General features: G+C 34.2%; 1 long non-coding RNA gene across 1 annotated transcript; it reads right to left on the bottom strand.

Moving 5' to 3' along the window:
- Positions 1-3,096: 3,096 nt before the first annotated feature.
- Positions 3,097-6,358, bottom strand: LOC113218733. The gene is made up of 3 exons (XR_003304573.1): positions 5,916-6,358; positions 5,080-5,845; positions 3,097-5,016 (listed from the first exon to the last, which is right to left on the bottom strand). It is a non-coding gene; the product is annotated as an uncharacterized LOC113218733 (long non-coding RNA).
- Positions 6,359-10,581: the final 4,223 nt, after the last annotated feature.

Here is a 10,581-nt window from a genome sequence, read left to right as displayed (position 1 = left end):
AGTTCTTTTTTTTTCTTTTTTTTTTTTTTTGTTTGTTCGCCCGATTTTTGCTCCTCTTCTCTCTCTCGTTCGAAAGTTTCACGCCGTGTATTCCATCATATACACGTGTGTGTGGAATGGCACGTTGATCAATAGATTGGGAAAGTGGTTGGAAAAGTTAAATGTTCAGACACTTTTTAATTTGTTCTTCCACGATGCACGAAGTTCATTTCCCACCATTTAATGTGGAAATATTAACGATGATTAATACCATTTGCAAACGAAGTCATTGTTCCTCTGACCTTTTAAGTTCCACAAGATGCGTATCGAGGATCGCACAAGAAGCACTTTCTTAGCACTGATTTGTTGAAGACAAGCGTATACACGCGATACGTCATTTCCAGGATTTCCAAATAGAACGAATCTATTGTTAAATTTACTTTGAAGCGTATTTCAATTCCCTTAGAATTACGATAATATTAATTCAAAAATAGAAAGAAACAATAAGGATTTCTCTTGATCGTTTCAAAATACTTTTTGATTCAGAGGAGAAGCGTATCGTGACTCGTTTCTTCGTCTTCGATTTACATATTTACAACGAAGCATTCACTCTACTGGCAAGAAACAAAGAAGCACCAGAGTACGGGAAAAATTACAGCAATTTAAATTATAAACTGAAAAAAAGGAATACGTGTAATGAAACTAGCGGATCACATTATCCACATCTCTTTCTTTCTTTAATTTTGAAAAAGGAACACAAGAAACAACCTCGATAAATTCAACAACTTTGTAAAATTACGAACAAGATATTAAAACTGTCTGAAAATTGAACTATCGTCCCGAAAATTCAAATAAAAGACGCCCGAGAAAGAAGAAAACTAAGAAGAAAAAAAATCCTAATATTATAAACAACAGAGTGACGAAAGGTATAAAATTATTCTTGCATCAGGAAGGCATCCAGGTGTCTATCTCCTCCATTCAACGGACCGCGCTCGTTCTTCATCCTTAACAAGCGCGGAAAAAAGACTGACGAGAATAGAATTCCCGTAACTAACAAGTACAAAGAATTACTCGCGGTAATGAAAAACACACGCGAGGAGAACAGACGCGATTCACTCGCGTTGATAGAGAACAGAGGAGCGTAGGCGTTGCCTTATGCAATCGCGAACGCCGACTGAATGCGCCAAGGTCTCGACTGGACTCGGCCGGCCAAAGAGGAGTTAATCGAGCGTGGATGAAACTGGATGGAAATACCTGAAGAAATTATCCACCGGATTAATGGACTTGGCCACGAATTAAAAAAAAAAAAAAAAGAAAAGAAAAGAGAGGAAAAAAAACGCGGCCGATTGCTAAGATTCTTCTCTCCCATCCCCGTCGCTTTGAGAGAGGCGTTTCCTTTATCCTTTTCTTGCCGGAGGAGGAAAAGGAGGAGACACGAGAGGAGAAGCCAGTTGAAATTAACGACTTGGAAATTCTAATTCAATGGCAAGGTTGCGGAGTCGCGGCTTCCTGCCTAGCCACCTCTTGTCTCTGGCTATCTTCTTTTTCTCCTTTCTTTCTCGCAGCCTTCTTTGTGAACGTGAAAAAAAAAGAGGAGAAGTTAAAAAAGTTACGTTTCTTTGTTCGACGAGACGAAGAGGTGAATTTATGCTCACCGACAATTATTCGATCGACATTAATTACAACGACGTCGTTCGTTCATCGACACGTTCCTTGATATTCGTGTCGATATTGATTTCGTTTCATTTATATCGTATCCTATAATCTTAAACAAATACGCGACTTTGTTTTTTACTGCGTACTCTATTTAGAAAAATGAGTTTGAAGAGAAATAATTAGAATAATACCATTGACTTGGATTTATCAAGTTAGAAATTTAATCGAACTTACTTGTTTTAAAGCCAGCCAATTTATTTATGTGGCCAAGAGTGTACAAATCAGGCAACGTGATCGCGAAAAAGTCACGGGCTTTCCGCGCTCGATTAAGTCCGCGAGGTCGAGGGAACAAAGAAAGGAATCCGGGAAATGAAAGGAGCTAAGCGCGGAGTGTCAAACCTCCGCTAAGCTAAGATCCTTCTCCTTCTTTACTTTGCCGATTTTAATTAGATTACTGGTCTTGTTCGCGGTAAATCGAGGCAAAAGTGGCGTAAATTACAGCCACGCTTGTACATTTCCACCAACGAAAAGAAACGAAGGGGGCGCTGCAATATAACGGCATAGTTTGTGAATCCTTTTTGCACGCAAAAAAAAAAGAACCTGATTTCATACTTACATATTTTCTCTCCCCTTTTAATTACTATTATTATTTATCTCTCGTTGATTGTAATCGAAAATTAATCCTTCGTTCTTTTTATTATTTCTCGAAACGCATCTAAAGAATACTTTTAGCCCGACTCAAAAATTGCATGAAACTTTCAGCTCATATCTCAAATACATCTTTTCCTTTTTTTTTCCCCTCCTCTTCTGCTCATTTTCAGAGCAAAGTTTCTCAACGAATTATCCTAGGAGCAACTCCCTAAAGTTTCCTCGAGTACCGGCTATTTCAATGAACACAGTTTCATCCACTGTGTTGTACGGCCGATTAAGCCGAACACATATAACACATATATAAATCCATCCATTTAATTTTCCCTTTTCCCTGGAACGGCGTGTAACGTATCAATCATTCAATCACCAGAGATTAAATGATGCTTCTCGAGATGGGTCTAATTTCATTAAGAGATCGTTCGAACGGATTAGACGGTGTCCAACCGCGAAAGAAAAAGTCGAAAAAGATCTCTCTCTTTCTCTCTGTCTGTGGACTCGGTGGCGCGATAATGCGGCGAGAAATCGATTGCGCAACAGCTAGCCAAGCCGCGTGCACCTATAATAAAGGGAAATAAAACGAGCGCGGATTTCTAAGGCTGTTGCGTGACGCGGCAATTATCACGATCACAGGCAGTGATCTTGCCGACATGCTGGGATCTAAATCGATTAATTAACATCTGCTTAGATCTGGTGGATTTCAGCAAGCCACTTCCTTCGAGACGAATGATCTTTGACTCGTGAAAGGTTGTTTGATTGAAAAGAAAAAATATATATATATATATATATATATATATGTGTGTGTGTGTCGTTATTACGTAAATCGTACGTTAATTATAAGTTTTGCGCATAAAGTTGCAGTCCGTTGTTTTCGAATCGTTCGAATTCCTGAAACCAGCTGATGAGATCGAAGAATTTTGTTTTGTATTTATACCCGTTTAAATAATGTTTTAGATACAATTTAATCGGTTCGATTTTGTAATATATCGTTGGATCGTACGGTTGAAACTTTGAATGTGTCGTGGCATGTGGTCGAGCATTGATTATTTCTCAGTGAATAATGATTAGGAGTATTTCTCCATTTGTTAATTACGACGATCAAATGCAATGCAGAAAGTGTTAGGAAAGTGATTAAAGTAGGGATTAAAGTAGCGATTGCGTTGAGATTTTCTCTGAATTCGATTCAATTTTTTTTTGGTTTATTAATATTCATAAATAAATCAATCAATTTCGTGTCATGGAACTCGTTTATTTTTGTGAATAATGATATTCTGCTTTAAAATGATTTCTGATTATCAAAATGTATTGCATACGTACGTATTTATTAATTTTTCAAAGCATCTGGTCAAATGTTACTGCCTCGATTCGATTATAATCATCGTTCCACACCAATTCTCAATTTATGATCTCCTATGATCGATCATTATCTTATTATTCATACATTAATCATTTAAAATAAATCAATATGGCAATGATTAATACTCGTGCAACGATTACAAATTGTAATCACAAGCCAACAAAGGATCTCATTAACGTCGGTCTCCTACTTTCTTTCCAACTTTTTCTCCAAACGGAATAATTCCTGTTTCGGATTAAGCGACTTCAGAAACTCCATGCATCGCAGGCAACATTCTTGCAATTCGAAGTGTGTTTAATGTTGCAAGAAAATTCTTTGAATTCTGAGCAGCGTTTTGTGGAGAAAGAAACGCGTTCGAAGAATGGCCGAATTAATTATTATAGTTTAGTTTAATTTAAACTTTGATATGAAGTTACAAAAGGATATCATTCCTTCGTCATTGATCTTGACATTTTTCATTTGATTCCTCAGAAATAAGAGAGATTTTTTTCTAGAAAATCAAATTTGAGAATTATTGTACGAGGATTTATTTCCAAAATGTTCCAATTCTGTTCCACTGTTGTCGTACGATTTCCATATTTTATCATTTTATCAAGTAAAGATTAAAAAGTACAAACAATTCTCTTCCTCGTTAAATAAAACCTTTGCTAAATCGCAAAATTGTCAACAGAGAAAAATACGTTCATTGCAATTCCGTCGAGTTACTCTGAATAAATCCCATTTGGTCGTCTTTTCAATTTCCTATCATTATGTTGAATTTGTGTGGCATTAGTGGAAGCTATTACAGAGTGAAAAACCGACGCGTCCCAAGGGTGCAGTGGCTCGTTTCGAATTCCAGCGACGATTCCCTTCATTTTCCACCTCGTGTTCCGATAAACAAGCCTGCTCGTTTAATTATCGGATTTTCTCGATAATTGGCGAAGATATCTTTGCTGTTTCAAAGGTAGATGTGTTTTAAAAATTACAGAAAACGTTTAATAGGTAAAACTCTTCTCGAATATTTCCGCTTCCATCTTTCGCTTTTGCGACTCTTTGAAAAGTAAAATCGTGTTACAATAACTCGATAATTTTTTCGAGAAATTCACACCCAACAGAAGAGAAAAGGAACAAATTAAAATTAATTCTTCCATGTTCTCAAAACATTTTCTGAAAATCCATAATCTTATAAATCTTGTTTTTTCGCTGTTTTTAAGATTAACTTGATATGAAATTTTTAAGAAAATGAGATTTTTGAAATATATGATTCTTATTTAGAACGAAGTCCGAGTAAGAAAGAATCTCCGCAAAAGTTGCAAATATAATTTCTCGCTTCTGAAACTTTCTTCTCCCTTTTCCACTCCGACCTTTCGATTTTTCTTACCATTCATTTTTGCAGCCTAAAAAATTAACAGAAATAAATTAATACAATCAACATATGAAAATCCAAGTTTGAAAATTACCTTAAAAACGTATCGCCTTTTATCCTCAATAAACCATACATCGTAGATTACCGCTTCCAAGTCCACAATTTAAATCAAATTACATCGAAAAGGGAACACGGTGGTTACATAACACAAGCACGAAACTCAATCGTGTCGCTAATACCGTGAGCAAAAATATGTATAACATAATTCCATTATTTCATGACCCTTCCACTCGTCACAGATTTACCAGCTCGACAAAATGGACCTACTTCGGGATCCCACCTCGACCCCGTTCTTCCAATTTGGAAGATATCGACGATAGAGAAAGAGAAAGAGACGAGGGGAAAGAGAGAAAATATACGTATTCCTGTTTCGTCGTTAAGTTTTTGCGTGAATAAGTGAAAGGCGACGCGAGGCAAAATCGTTCGATTACGCAATCACGAGTCGGAGGAAATAAAATTTGGACGAGATTCTTTTTCAAACGTGCGATAGATCCGTGGCTAAGGAAAAGCCAGGCTTCGTCTGGCTAATCGGTAATTAGCTGCTCCCCCAAGTTCTGTCGTTCGAAAAACGTTCACCGTGAAACCTTCGTTTACGTTTATTATGCGTAATTCCGTTTGTCAGTGAAGAAAAAAAAAAAAAAAAAGAGGGGAATTGCCGCTTTTCTCAACGCCACTGGTTGCGCAATCCAACACCTTTCACAAGTGCGTCTTTGACTATTTTCTGATCTCCTTCTTTTTTTCTTTTTTTTCTTTTTCTGAATTTTAAATGTTTCGAGGACAACCTGGCCATGAATCTATCTCTGAAAAATGGAAAAGAATGATGTTATTTTGAATATTTATAATATTTTCGTAGTTACATATAGTATTTACAATGTTTCGAGGACGATCTGGCCATGAATCTGCTGGACACTTCTGAAAAATAAAAAAGAACGATGTTATTTCAGGTATTTATAATATTTTCACTTTCGACGTTGAGTAATTATTGTATTTATTGCGGAAAAAGAAAGTTAAAAATTTTTTGTTACTGATTAGATATTTATCATGACGTAATATCCCATATTAGAAACGAGATTATTGAGATTCTATTCTTGAAAGTTAAAAATATAAACTTATTTTCAATCAATTTATTATATTTCATGGTATTATTGTATTTTGCGTTGATTGCCACGAAAGAAAAATCCGTCTCGAAAGAGTTTAAATATTTATTTTATTAATTTTCATTAAAAACTCTTGCGCTGGTGTCATAAAAAATTGGATTGGACGATGTAAACACGTCATGCTTTGCATGCTTATATGAATTTGCACGATGTACAATCCCTTTTGCGATTGTTACAGTCGAGAAGTCAAAAGGAAATAAAAAAAAAAAAATTAATTTTGTTAAATATTATTCTATTTCTAGCTCATTATAATTTTTATTATAATTTCCAACGAGTTAAAAATTATTATAATTTCCTACATATAAGTAATGAATATTTAGGAGAAAAATGATTAGTTGATAAGAAAGTAAAGAATTTTTAAAAAATATTTATTCATTTTCAAAAATGAAATGTATCATCTAGTTTCATCTATTAATAAAACAAACTTTAGATTAGATTTTCGATATAAATTAGAATTTAATAATTTTTATCTATTTGATCCATCAAATTTCAAAGAGAAGAAAATTACACATATTCAAATTCAATAATTCGCGGTCAATGTTTAATCTTTAAATTTTCTCGTAATTCGTGCCATTTTCTCTCGTAAATGCACAATGTTTTTAATGAAATATCATCCCTTAATTGCTTCCATTTACCACGCATAATATCAATTAATTCCTTCCGCCAAATGTATTGCGCTCTTTTTATTTTTTTACACCTCCGACAAAAAAACCTTCTGTTCTTCATACAACGATGATAAAGATTCCAATTACGGGCTAACTTGTCGCAATTCTATCGGCAAACTTCCATCTATTGTCCGCACGTAGGAGCAATTAATGAAAGAATAAGGGAAAATGGTGGAGCATTAATTGATCTGTTTTTTTTTCTCGAGATGAAGTCAAGGCTGAAATTGCAAATAATTGTTGAGAAAAAACATTTCGAGAATTGATTTTTTCATTGATTTTGTAATGCCTCTGTAAATATTGAAATAAATAAAGGAACGAATTTAATGATTTTGAATAACGATTTAATTTTGAATATTCTCCCTGATGTTTCTTCTCAATTATTATTAAGATGAAGATAGATAGAAGACAAATTTTCGAAACAGAATACAGAATGCATTATGCATTTAGAAATTCTACGATCGAATCCAATGAATGAGTTACATAACGTTAGAATCGGGCATGCAACCGTGCATTTCTATATCGTTGAATTTTCAATGGAATCATATTGGTTGAACTCGAAATCCTGCAATATCAAATAACGTAGGAATATAACCAATTTGAATATCTTTCTTCTTGAAAAATGAAAAAAATTGAAAGTGGAAAGCAAAATAGGGAACCTACACACTTTAATATCTAAAATTAAAATTTCAATCGTGTATTTCTTTATAATTTATCAATGAAGTTGCAGAATTATTCTCGATAAATTGTATTAATATTATACGATCAATTCTATTCTCTTTTATTTTTGAAAAATAAAAATAGAAGCGAAAAAAGAATGTACACAAATCCGCCTATTTATAAATCTTCTAATTTTTCCAATAAAATTAAAATCGTATAACACTATGTATAATAACGCAATAACAAGAAAACACTTCGAATTTTTCAATAAAAATAATCGTTACTTCCTATCCCACACCGTTTCGCGAATAGAAAACTTCTCGACTTCACAATTATATGTTAAAACAAGTTGCAAATCTTATCTCGAAGCGCGATCATCAATAATAATTAAATAAAGACCGATATTGGGCAACGATAGTGTTGAAAATAGCCGCGCAATTCGCAGTATTTTCCTCGCAATATTCGTTTTCGAAAGCGAACATCAACTCGTTTCGCGTTGCACTTGAACCGCCTCTTGCGGCCAACGGCTCAACTGTTCGATCGAAAGCGGAAGGAATACGATCGTAGAACGCGATAGTCCCTGTAAAATCGTAGGCAGAATCGTAGGAAACCGCCCACTATTGCGACAATTTCGCGATTAATTTTGCAAATGCAACCCGCCTGTATCGTATAGGAACGCGAGCGATCGCGCCGCCCGTTTTGCAATTATCATGCATTGACTGAATGCTCGCGAGCGTGGTAAACCGATTTGAAAGGTCGATAAGGAAATGCGGAATATAATTACAAATTCGAGCAAGCGTCCCGGAATAAAAGACGGCCGTGTTATGCAAGTTCGATATACGCGCTCGATATACGCCTGAGGGGAAAATTTCAATCTGAATTTCCGGCCGATGTAAATATATCGTAGTTCATAAATATTAGGATATTTATATGAGAAATAAATTCGAGATAACAAAAATTGTGACGGAACTTTGGAAATATTTCGCTCGTTTCCATGAAAGAATCCAGGGATAATTTAAATTGAAGTTTGTATATTTATTGTACGTGTAATGACAAAGATGGTTGACTGGACGCGACACTAGCGCCACATGACTATTAACTAATAGCATCTAATTAATTTATTATACTCTTATATAAGTAGAATAAAAATATATTTTGTTAATTCTTGATAATTATGAAACTAGCGCGAATATTCTTTTCGCGAATATCTCGTATAATGTTTCTTAATAAAATAAAATAATAAATAATTCCTTTTTCCATTTGGGCCATTTATTACAATTTTTATACAAAACCAACAGGTATATCTAATATTCATGACCAGGGATACACGTATATTTCTCTAGAGAAATATACGTGTTAATATATTTATGAGACATATTTTAAAAATCGATTCTATCTCATAACTCGATAAATAAATTTCAACCAAAATATATTTTTATTTTGAACTCTAAGATCCACGAAGGAATATATCAACAATCTATATACGTTTATCAATTATCCCGCTGCACAGTTTCTTTCTTTCATCACGTTGGATTCAATTCATTAGATAAAACATCGACCTGAAACTTCATCCCTTGAAATTGCTTTCGAACGAAATAGAGGAATATTCATTCCTGAAATAGTGAAGTCGTGTATGCAACGATACACCACCGAACTTTTTCATATCGAATCGCAGATATAATCAAGGAAATAGTTAATATTTTTCTGCGAAACGAAATTGCATCTCCCCATCGATCCTCCCCTTCTTCGATTTCAATCTTTCGTTTTCCACTAAACTAAAATTCCGTGTTTCCCGTTGAAAGCGTCGTGAAAAGCGCATTACGCGACAAATCCCCCCTCCGCGAAGATGCGAATGAACTTAAAAGAATCATTCGCTCGTGAAAAAGCACGGGGGAGAACATTTGTTGTTCCGTCTTTGATCCATCGCGGTTGTTCCATCAAGGTCCGCTCATTGAACATGCAAACGATTCGTTAAACGTTAAAAAGCTTGAACGAGGATCGTGTGTCTAGAGTCGAGTGTGCAAACGAGATCCATGAAATAATAAAGCGAATCTGTTGCGTAGAAGCGGAACAGAGTGCTTAATGGTAGGTTGATTAATTAATGTTTAAAAAAAAAAAGGAGGGGAGGAGAGAGGAAAAGCAAAACAGAAAGGAAACAAGCCTAGCCTCGTGATTTTTAACGTATTAATGATTCTTATATAATGGCTGACGATTAAGATCTAAGATGAGAAACGCCGTTTAATATTGTGAACGGAAGTAATTCAGTGAGCTCTAATTAATCATCCTCTGTCGTGTAAATTTAAACATTTATGCGAACAATTCTTGTTAGGAAATCAATTATTAACGTTTGAATAATTGTAATTGCGAAGTATTCTTATTATATCAATTTGTAATGAAAAATTTGTAATGAAAATTGTATTAAAATTTTATCGTACAACAAGGAAATAAAGAATTTTCAGAGAATTTTGAATCTTAAATGATGGATTTTAAATGTAAAGAAGAGGATGCATGAAAAGGGAAGGAATCAAAGATCGTGTTTGTCATAATTTAAATGAAAACGTAGCTGGTCAACCGTGAAAATTCCATGTCAAACGCGTCGATAATCATCCCCCAATGTAAACTCGTCGACATATCTGACGTAACGATACAAACATGAGTTAAAGGGGAGCGATTCTTCGACAAATTGTGCTTGTCAGAAAAAAAACATACGAGAAACATTTGATCTTCACGAAGGATAAAATTTTTCCATATATGGAAAAAATATTTTGAGAAACAATATGCTCACGAATTAAAAATCTTCTGAAAAAATTTTAATACTAAAACTATCATTTGCCTTCTTTTATAATTAAATCAAATTAAATTAAATTACTATGGAGATGAAAATCTGATATGATAAATTATCACCTGTTTTCAATTCTAATAATTTATTAAATCCTACAGCAAGGATAAATAGAGAAAAGTATATTTCTAACTCTAATTCGACTAATTATTTTATCATAATAAATTTCACTTTTATTTTTTCAAATATACCATGTACACATTTAAATATCCAAAAGA

The sequence above is a fragment of the Apis mellifera genome, linkage group LG4, assembly GCF_003254395.2.
Source record: "Apis mellifera strain DH4 linkage group LG4, Amel_HAv3.1, whole genome shotgun sequence".
NCBI lineage: Eukaryota > Metazoa > Arthropoda > Insecta > Hymenoptera > Apidae > Apis > Apis mellifera.
The sequence above is the reverse complement of the archived record's forward strand: the minus strand, read 5'-3'. Positions and strand labels throughout refer to the sequence as shown.